Below are 10,000 nucleotides of genomic sequence, written 5' to 3' on the forward strand. Positions count from 1 at the left end.
AGGTAGTTGAAGTGGGAAGTGCTAAGAAAATAATAGTGATGAATGAGGAAAATGGAGGGGAAAGAAGAAAAGATGAGGTGAAAGCAGTTATTAAGATGATGATAGCAGGTAAGGCACCTGGGTTGGATATGTGTCATGTGGAGTGTCTAAAGAAGGGAGGTACAGTGATGGTGGACTGACTGATAAAGTTGCTTAATGTTTGTTTAAAAGAAGGTAGAGTGCTGGAGGATTGAAGGAGCGCATGTATAGTTCCGCTTTACAAGGAAAAAGGGAAAAATGTGAGTCTAGTAGTTTCAGAGGGATCAGTTTGTTGAGTGAATTTAGGAAGGATTATGAGAGGGTTTTGATTGAGAGGATTAGGAGAAGAACAGATGGAGTAACTGGTGAGGAACAGTGTGGGTTTAGGACAGGTAGGGGCTGCGTGTATCATATTTTTATGGTAAGGCAGGTATGTGAGAAAGCTTTAGGAAATTTTAACGATATTTTTTGGGCCTTTATGGATTTGGAAAATGCTTATGACAAGGTAGACAGGAAGGCATTGTGGGAGGTATTGCAGATATATGGGATAAGAGGAAAACTGTTAAGAGCAATCAAGAGTTTTTACGAGAGTAGTAGAACCTGTGTTAGGATTAGAAATGAAGAGAGTGAGTGGTTTGAGGTAAAAATGGAACTTCGCCAGGGATATGTCATGTCACCATGGCTGTTCAATTTATACATGGGTGGGGTGGTGCGAGAAGATGGATGGAGAAAAGGAAAATGACTGTGGATTGGAGATGGTTAAAGAAAATGGAGAAAAATAGAAGATAATCCAGTTGTTGTTTGTTGACGAGATTGCGCTTGTAGCAGGATTAGGGGAGGAGTTAAGGAAGTTAGTGACAGAGTTTAGGAAGGTGTGTGAAAGAAGGACGTTGAAGATAAATGTGGGTAAAAGTAAGGGGTTGAGATGTTCAAGGGGAGAGGATGGCAGCAAATTGAAAGTGAATATTAAGGGATAAAGACTGGAAGGATTGGATAGCTTTAAATACTTGGAGGCGAATGTGGCGGGAAAGGGAGGAATGGAGGTGGAGGTAGAATGCAGATTGAGAGAAGCAAGTAAATGACTTGGTGGATTAAAAAGTGTAATGAGAAATAGACATTTGGGAATGGGTACTAAGGGGAGATTGTATGGAGGAGTGATTGTGCCGACAGCACTGTATGGGGTAGAAATATGGAACATAAGAGAGGAAAGGAGAAAGATTTTAAATGTGTTTGAGATGAAATGCCTGAGAATTATGGTAGGGGTTACTAGGCTGGATAGAGTGAGAAACGAGGAGGTGAGGAGGAGAGTAGAGGTGAAAGAGTAATGGGCTAGTTTGGACACATGGAAAGAAATAGTGAAGAAAGATCAGTAAAAGAAGTGTGGGGGCTAGAGGTGGATGGAGTGAACATAAAGGGGTGACCAAGGATGAGATGAGATGGAATGGATGGGATAAAGGAGCATTGGAAAGGAAGGGAGAAGATAGAAGATAGTAGTGAGTGGAGAATGGTTGTGCATGGATGATGCTGTGATGCATGGAGGGGAGTGGGTAGGGGATGGGGGGTGAGGTAATATGTGTAAATTATATTCGACGCAGCCCGAAGGGATTTCTCCCCGACTTCTCTTTTTCTATATGAAGGGACGGAGAGGGGGGGGTACTGATTAAATGAAGCGGCCTTGCTGTGGATTTGCTGTGTATTGTTGCATTGCTTCTGACCCAGGGCAGTGGATAAATCAGTTGCTATTTGCTGACGACACTGCGCTTGTGACAGGATCAGAGGGGGAATTAATGGAGTTAGCGATAGAGTTTGGGAAGGTATGGGAGAGGAGAAAGTTGAAGGTAAATATGGGTAAAAGTAAAATGATGAGATGTACAAGGGGAGAAGATGGTCGCAATTTGGAAGCGAGTCTTAAAAAAATGAGGATGGAGGAAGTGGATAGCTTTAGGTACTTGGGTCGTATGTGGTAGGAAAGTAGGAGTGGAGGTGGAGGTAGATAGTAGAATGAGAGAAGCAAGTAAGTGCCTTGAGGGATTAAAAAAATGTAACCAGACATAGACATTTGGGAATGGATGCAAAGAGGAGATTGTATGAGGGGGTGATTGTGCCAACAGCACTATATGGAGCAGAGTCATGGGATATAAGAGATGAGTTTAAATATTTTTTAGATGAAATGTTTGAGAATTATGTTAGGGATTACAAGGAAAGCGGGGGTAGAAAAGGAGATAGGAAACAGGGTTGATGAAAGGGTATTGGAATAGTTTGGACATATGGAAAGAATGAGTGAAGAAAGATTAGTTAAAGAAGTGTGGAAGACAAAGGTGGGTGGAGTGAACATGAGGGGGCGACTGAGGATAAGATGGATGGATGCATGGGGTGAAAGGTGAGTTGATGAGGAGGGGGAGCTCTGTTGCGGAAGGAAGGGGGAAAGTAGAAGGTAGAGGTTATTGGATAATGGTGTGTATGTGATAATGTCATGAATAGAAATGATTGGGTGGGGGATGGTGTGCTTAGGGAGTGGTTATGTATGAATGATATTTTGACGCATCCAGAAGGGATTTCTCCCCGTCTTCAATGTTTCTTCATGAATTAAATGAAACGGCCTTGCCGTGGATATGCTGTGTCTTGTTGCGTTGATTCTGATCTAGGGCAATGGGTGAGGTGCAGGGATGACCCGTCATCCAGGAGGAGCCAATATGAGAGGGAGGGAGGGGTGATGGATGGGAGTGGAACTATGCCTTTAGACTTCGGCTACCTCCCTTGTAAAGGAGAAAGAGCACTTGGTATACATGCATCATCATCATCATCATCATCATCATCATCATCATCATCATCATCATCATCATCATCATCATCATCATCATCATCATCATCACCATCACCATCACCATCATCATCATCATCATCATCATCATCATCATCATCATCATCATCATCATCATCATCATCATCACCACCACCACCATCACAGTCATCATCTTCATCACCACCACCACTACAGTCATCATCTTCATTACCACTACCACCACAGTCATCATCATCACCATCACCACCACAGTCATCATCACCACAGTCATCACCATCAACATCAACATCAATATTAACAGCAACCACTATATCGACATAATTTTCTTGACCTTTTTTTTGTAGGGGGGAGAATGAAGGGGAGCCACACAAATGTTGATACGAGTAATACATGAGGAGAATAGTGCAGTGAAAAAGGTTAAGACGCACTTGTATAGTAGATCAAGGATAAGTGTGCGTGTGCCAGGGAGGGGTGATTATAACATGGTCCTTAACAGTACTGAACACAGTTCGCCCGATTATGCACAGTTCTAAATCAGTGAGAGAGAAAGAATTCAAATTCATTTTACCTCCAATTTCAGCCTATTAACTTTAAGGGCAAGTGACTCGAGATGTCTTGTCTTCTTGGAATCCTGGCATAGACTACCACGCTTGACGCACTTGCAAACGGAGTAGAAGGGTGGAGTAGTGGTGGTGGGTACGACGATGATAGTGGTGGTGGATGCGGTGGTTAGTAGGTATGTTAATGATGGTGATAATGGTTGTTGGTGTGGTGGATATTGTAGTGATGATGGATACGATTATGTGACTGTGGTGGATATTGTGATGGATATGAGGATGATGGTTATGTTGGTGGTGAATATCGTTGTGGTGATGGTTAGATTTCTGACTACGACACTATCTATGTCACTCAGTACCATCTTTCTCTCAATTTTACCGTGATAAGTTTACTGAATCCACTAGAAAGGTTGTCAGAAAGATTGGGAAGTTAGTCCCTGTTCATACTAACGATTTGAACCGCGGCACCGCATGGTTAAGGAGAAACTACGCGGTTGTGTGTGAACGCCAAAACTGAGTCACAATGTAATTCAATCGCAGCGGTTCGAACCGAGAATATGAACAGAACCCTTGACACACTCAACACATGGTTCATCACAAACAGACTCAAAATAGCTCCAACCAAATCTACAGCAACACTTCTCACCAACTGGACAAAAGAACACAAATACATACCTCATCTCTACATCAACAACACTCTAATACCACACACAAACACACCGAAAATTCTTGGTGTAACATACGATACATCCATGTCTTTCAAACAACACATCACAAACATAAAAAACAAATGCACACCCAGGCTTAACGCACTTAAGTCAATCACTGGAACAACATTTGGACAAAACAAAGAAACTAATATAACAATATACAAACAATGCATACGCTCAGTGTTGAATTATGCGAGTCCTGCATGGGCTCCTAATCTCAGTGAGACACAACACAACACCCTTCAAATCATACAAAACAAAGCCCTAAAAACAATTACAGGCTGCACAAATACAACACCTACAGACCATTTACACCATGAAACAAAAGTCCTCAAAGTCAAGGACCACCTCGACATGAGAGGCACACAAACACTTGCCGCAGCCACCACAAACACATTACACCCGCTACACTACATAGCAGAACACCCGCACACACCAAGAAACATTAAAACAACACCCAAAGACCTTTATCACGCACAGATACTCTCTTCTCTTCCTCCACAACCACCAAATACCAGCCTCCGGAAACATATTCATAATCATATCACTCACCGCTCCATTAACACACTGAAAGACAACACACTGCTGCATGCCAGACCCCCTGATATCCACCCTTCTGAATCCTCTCTCCCACGAAAGGACAGAGTCCACTTGGCCAGACTGCGGTGCGGTCACCACCCAGCACTTCTAAGCTACCAGAAGAGGCTGGATGACCGCGTTGTGAACAGCTGCCCAGGATGTAACACTTCACCCCATACCATACAACACATAATGGAAGACTGCATTATACACAATCATGCACGCAAACAACACAACATACGCTCTATAAAGGATTTGTGGGAAAACCCAGTTTCGGCTATGGCATTCCTTGGGGAGACGGGACTGCTCGGACAGACAGTCTAGGGAACGACAACAACAACAACAACAACAACAGAACCCCAGTCTGTTGCTTGGTTGTATTAAGCGTTGCCAACGTGTTGCTATGACATGTCCTATATTTACATACCTTTCTCCGACTAGACAAGTGGTTAAAGTACATTCTATATCCCTACATTTTTCACAGAGTTGTACATCAGATTTTATTGTAATGTCATAGAATCTATCTAGGTTTAAGAAGGAAAGAACTGATTTACCAACGGAGTGGTTAACGAATGGAACAGACGCAGTAACCTTGAAATGAGCTCTGAAACTATTGGCTATTTTAAGAGAAGATTAAATGGTAAACTCATAATGATACGCAGAAAGATTAGATAACTTTGCGGATAAGAATGACAGGTGGTAAGGGATATGGAACTGCCGAGTATAGGCATCATGGTCTCTTGCAGTGTCCTCATTTCTTCTGTTCTTGTTAACGCAGCTATGCATTATTTTCTTTTGTTAATAGATTTTGCATTTTTTTTTCGCAGCTTCATAAGTTGTATCGGTAATATTACAGAATCATGCAAGGAAGGACATTCAACATGAAATGTACCTAACCTAACCTAATCTAACCTAAACTAATTTAACTTAACGTAACCATTCCATAGAAAAAAAAAATGGACCTTTCAAATGAAAAAAAAGAATTTATAAATGTGTTTGCGTAATACTGAAATGAAACATCAAGAATAGTTCCATTCGTATCCCATGACCCCAATGAATAGAAAGAACATGAGAGAGAAGAGAAAAAAAAAAGAAAAAAAGCGCAGAGCGGCGCGCAAGTCTTGTAAAGTCGTAATCGTACTGGGATATTTTCCCTCCAACTATTGGAGCAAATCTACAACCTGCAGTTTTCGGGAAGGAATCTCATATGCCGAAAAAAAAAAAAAAAAAAAAAAAAAAAAAAATATATATATATATATATATATATATATATATATATATATATATATATATATATATCCAGCAAATCAAATGCCACTCTATGTATTTTTGTTAAGAAAAGAAAATATTTTGCCATAGTGATTTTACACACACACACACACACACACACACACACACACACACACACACACACACACACACACACACACACACACACACACACACACACACACACACACACACACACACACACACACACACACACACACACACACACACACACACACACACAGTGGTCTCAGACCTACCCAGAGATCGGCAAATAATGAGCTCTGAGCTCACTGCTGTAGGGTGGTGTCTGGCTGTCTCGACAGAGACTGCAGCAGATCCGAGGTGAATACACACACACACACATTTCAGTGATTAGTTTATCTACTATTGCTAATTTAGAGTGAGGAACTCTGTAGGCGGGTATGTAGATAGATTTTGTTCCTAGTTTTAACTTAATATGATGTTTTAAAACAGTTGTTTTGCCTAAGGCGTCCCCCGGCAAAGCAATTGCTTTATTGTGTTTCACAAGCAAAGCAAGTAAACCTTCATCCAACTCAGGGCAATTAGTTGATTGTAATAATTCTTTATATCTATTTCTTAAGTCTATTCCTTCTTGAACTGAACAGATTGATGAAGTTGGTAATTCTATCTCCTCACTATTCTCATTTAAAATCTTAATAGGTTTAGTACACACCTGAAAACATCCTATTTGTGTACCTTTCTTTAAAACTATCTCCTTATTCATAGTGTTAATTACTAGTACTTCTACTCTATTCTTATTTGTCTTATAAATCCCTGAGTCCCACTTCAATCCTTTAAGTTTAACTGATTCTGGGACTGTAATTACTTCAGAGTCTACATTGATTCCTTTCAAACACACTTCAACCTTATTAATTGACATGGGATGTAACAATGTCGACCTTGTTACTCCGCAATCTTCAATTCTCAAGGCATCTGTGGTTGATAATTTAGTAATCTCTGGGATTTCCTGAACTTCTGAGTTGGGTTCACAAATTGTTTTACTTTCTGTAGGGTTGGACCGCTCGGTCACGCTATCTAAGATAGAAATGTTATCTAAGGATTCATTGATTCCTGTCACTGGTCTTAAGTCTGGTTGATTTAAGAATGGGATTAACTGTGACTTCACTAAAATTCCTAAGTCAGCAGGACAAATTACCATGTTTTCTTTTCTCATAGTTGCAAATCCTATCAATAAATCTCCTGGAAAAACAGACTCTTCTACCACTATCACTGGGATGTACAATTGTTCATTTGTATATAAGGCAACTTCTAGTTCCACCTTACCTAATGTTTTTAACTGATTTCCAGTTACACCTTGCAATGTGTAACGGATTGGTTCCAACATTTTCACTCCTGGGTTCAACTGGTTTAAAACTTTACTAGTAATTACATTAACTACAGACCCTGTATCAATAAAAATTGGAATAGGCTTATTGAACACTTTACCTGCAATGAGAGGTCCTACAGAAGTTTTACCAACAGTAATTATCGGTTTGTCAGTTTCTTTCATCTCTCTTGCATTCCCATATTTAACACAATACCGCCTATCGGTATATATATGGGGAGGTCTGAAATTGTTTATTCTGTGTCTGGGGGTTTTCCTCTTAGCCCTGGGGGTACCCGAAAATTCCGGCACTCATGAGTTCTATGACCTATTCTATTATGATAAATACAGAATGGAGGGTTCCTACATTGATACTCATTGTGTCCTTCGTATTTGCAATTTCTGCAAATAATCCCATAAAAGCATTCTTGTGCTTTGTGTCCCCATGCATTACAATTAAAACATAGGATTCTGGTATCCCTATCCCTAGATGGACTTCTAGCATGTCGCCTATGTCCTACTTCTGTTTTCTTAAACTCTCTAGAGTTCCTATATTGGCTTTGTTGATTTATAGGCATTAGATATGGGTTTACAGTTCTGGTCTCACTGTATCCTTGAAGAAGATAATCTACTTCTCCCAAACTTATATTTGATTTTAGATCCTTGTACAGTCTTTCTGCTGTTAAGTCATCAGAATTCTTTGCCAATAAGCTAAATGTAATCAATTTGATTACCTGTGAGATTTTCACCTTCTCACTAGATCTTTCTATCCAGTCTGAATCTTTCAAGATAGAATTCATGTCTTTTGACCATCTATCTAATCTAGCTAAGTACTCTGTGTCAGTTTCACTTGTCCTAACTTCCTTAATCATTTTTACCAATGACCTAATAGGATCCTGATCACATTTAGACATGAAATGTTTGAGGAAGGCCGTTTTGTAATTATCATATTGATTAATTTCTTCCATTTGCTGGAAGTTAATGACAAACCTCGCCCTTCCATGCTCTGGATCTATATTCTCCTTGAGAATCTCAATCTTACGATTCTCATTAGTAATGTTTTTACTCACTATAAGAGTGTCTATGAGATTGAGGAATTTGTCAACCCCATAGCTATTAGATTCTCCGGTAAATTTTGGAATATTTGTATTTGATGTGTGAATTTCGTGTCTCAACACGTTAGAATTCTGAGAGGTACTCATACTAATTACTAATACCTTGCTTTAGCCTGGCTGCTTGCGATGTCACTTCGTAATGTCAACTTCTGTCTTGACGTCCTTCTACGGCCTTGTCATTCGTCAGCGACGTTGTCCCTCAGCTCCATCACACACTCTGCCTTGAAGACTGCCTTGTAGATGATGATCACCTTGAAGAATCTTGAAGAATGCTTGTTCCCATCGTAGTAGTTACTTGAAGTTGTAGATTTCTCTCGTAGTCGTCCTTGGAACCAATACACTCTTGATTTTTGGTTGTCTTGTTCCCGTAGACTTCCTCGCACCAGTTCTTCGTTCACCAGTTTATCTAGCACCACTTCTCTTCGGAGGTGTTTAACACTCAGTTCGTCCCACCGCTGCCACCACTTTCACCACCCCTTGTCACCACTGTCGGTCCTCGACCATTACACTTATATTTGACTTGTAATACCACTCGTCTCGAGGCCCCTTGCCTTCGTTACGTGAGTTTCACTAAATATTCAAGTTCCTCTTAAGCAGTAGGCCCAATGCCTTGTATTTCCTGTAGTCTCACTATTTTCTAATTTTAATAGGCCCCGTGCCTAGTTCTCTCGTCCTTTGGGTTAATAAAAGGGTGGTGAATTTTCTTTCTTCTTTCACTGTAATTTCACAGTCTTGTTACACTCAGGATCTCTTTCTCTCGTCTCTCCACATCGTCTCTCTAGATCCCTGTATCCTACGCTAAGCTACCTTCGTCTGACGTCACTAATTTTTCTAATCCAATCTCCTATGACTTCTCAAATAAATGTCACTCCTTATGGGCGTGACTTTGAATTCATGCACCAATAGTTTTTTCCTCCTTCTCCAACTTGCACCAATCCGGAAAGCCATTACAATGCCACTAGCAATATCGTTTACCTCAGCATTAGTCAAACGAAGTTAACCTGCGCTTACAGAGTTTTGATTACATCATCGATTATAAAACAGTCACCTCCGTTGGTGTTTACATAGACATAACGTCACCTCAATGTTATCAAACAGCAGGTGAGCAGGCGTCGAGTCTGAATTGTTGAGTCAGCATTCTAATGTCCTAGTGTTTTCCTAGCTCATTTCCATTCGTACAACTACCGGCCTCTTACAGGCTGCCACATACAGTCGTGGTGAGTCCTTGTTATGATGTACCAATTAAAACCATGTGAATACATAGATATAGGTCTAGGTTATGTTTGACTAGTAGCAAGATTGATGTAGTCACTATTGTATGAAAATTCCGTGATTACACGTGCATATATTTATTTGGAAATTGTATTCCAGATACCATGGCATCACACAGCCGTCACATGGCCCACGGCCAACACACGGTATCACACAGCTATCACACACCCACTTTCACCCACACGCCAAAGTACTAGATGTACATCACGTGACCCTTTCAATAAACGTGTGTAATACGACAAACTCCCTAGACTCCTGTGTTTTCCGTAACTCGTGGTCTGAGTTGCAGTGGTGCTGTGACAGTAGTACTAAGATAATATAGTTAGATC

General features: G+C 40.5%; 1 protein-coding gene across 2 annotated transcripts in view; it reads right to left on the reverse strand.

The window, feature by feature from the left end:
- LOC143035946 (facilitated trehalose transporter Tret1-like) overlaps positions 1–3,569 on the reverse strand; it is a 35,217-nt gene extending 31,648 nt beyond the window's left edge. The window contains exon 1 of one of the 2 annotated variants that reach the window (XM_076203195.1): positions 3,390–3,569. The gene's annotated coding sequence lies outside the window, so the exon portion shown is untranslated. The remainder of the gene's footprint in view (positions 1–3,389) is intronic. The other variant, XM_076203194.1, reaches the window with a different exon arrangement.
- Positions 3,570–10,000: the final 6,431 nt, after the last annotated feature.

This window comes from Oratosquilla oratoria, chromosome 19, assembly GCF_046742065.1.
Source record: "Oratosquilla oratoria isolate Oo_2021 chromosome 19, ASM4674206v1, whole genome shotgun sequence".
In the NCBI taxonomy this organism is placed as follows: domain Eukaryota; kingdom Metazoa; phylum Arthropoda; class Malacostraca; order Stomatopoda; family Squillidae; genus Oratosquilla; species Oratosquilla oratoria.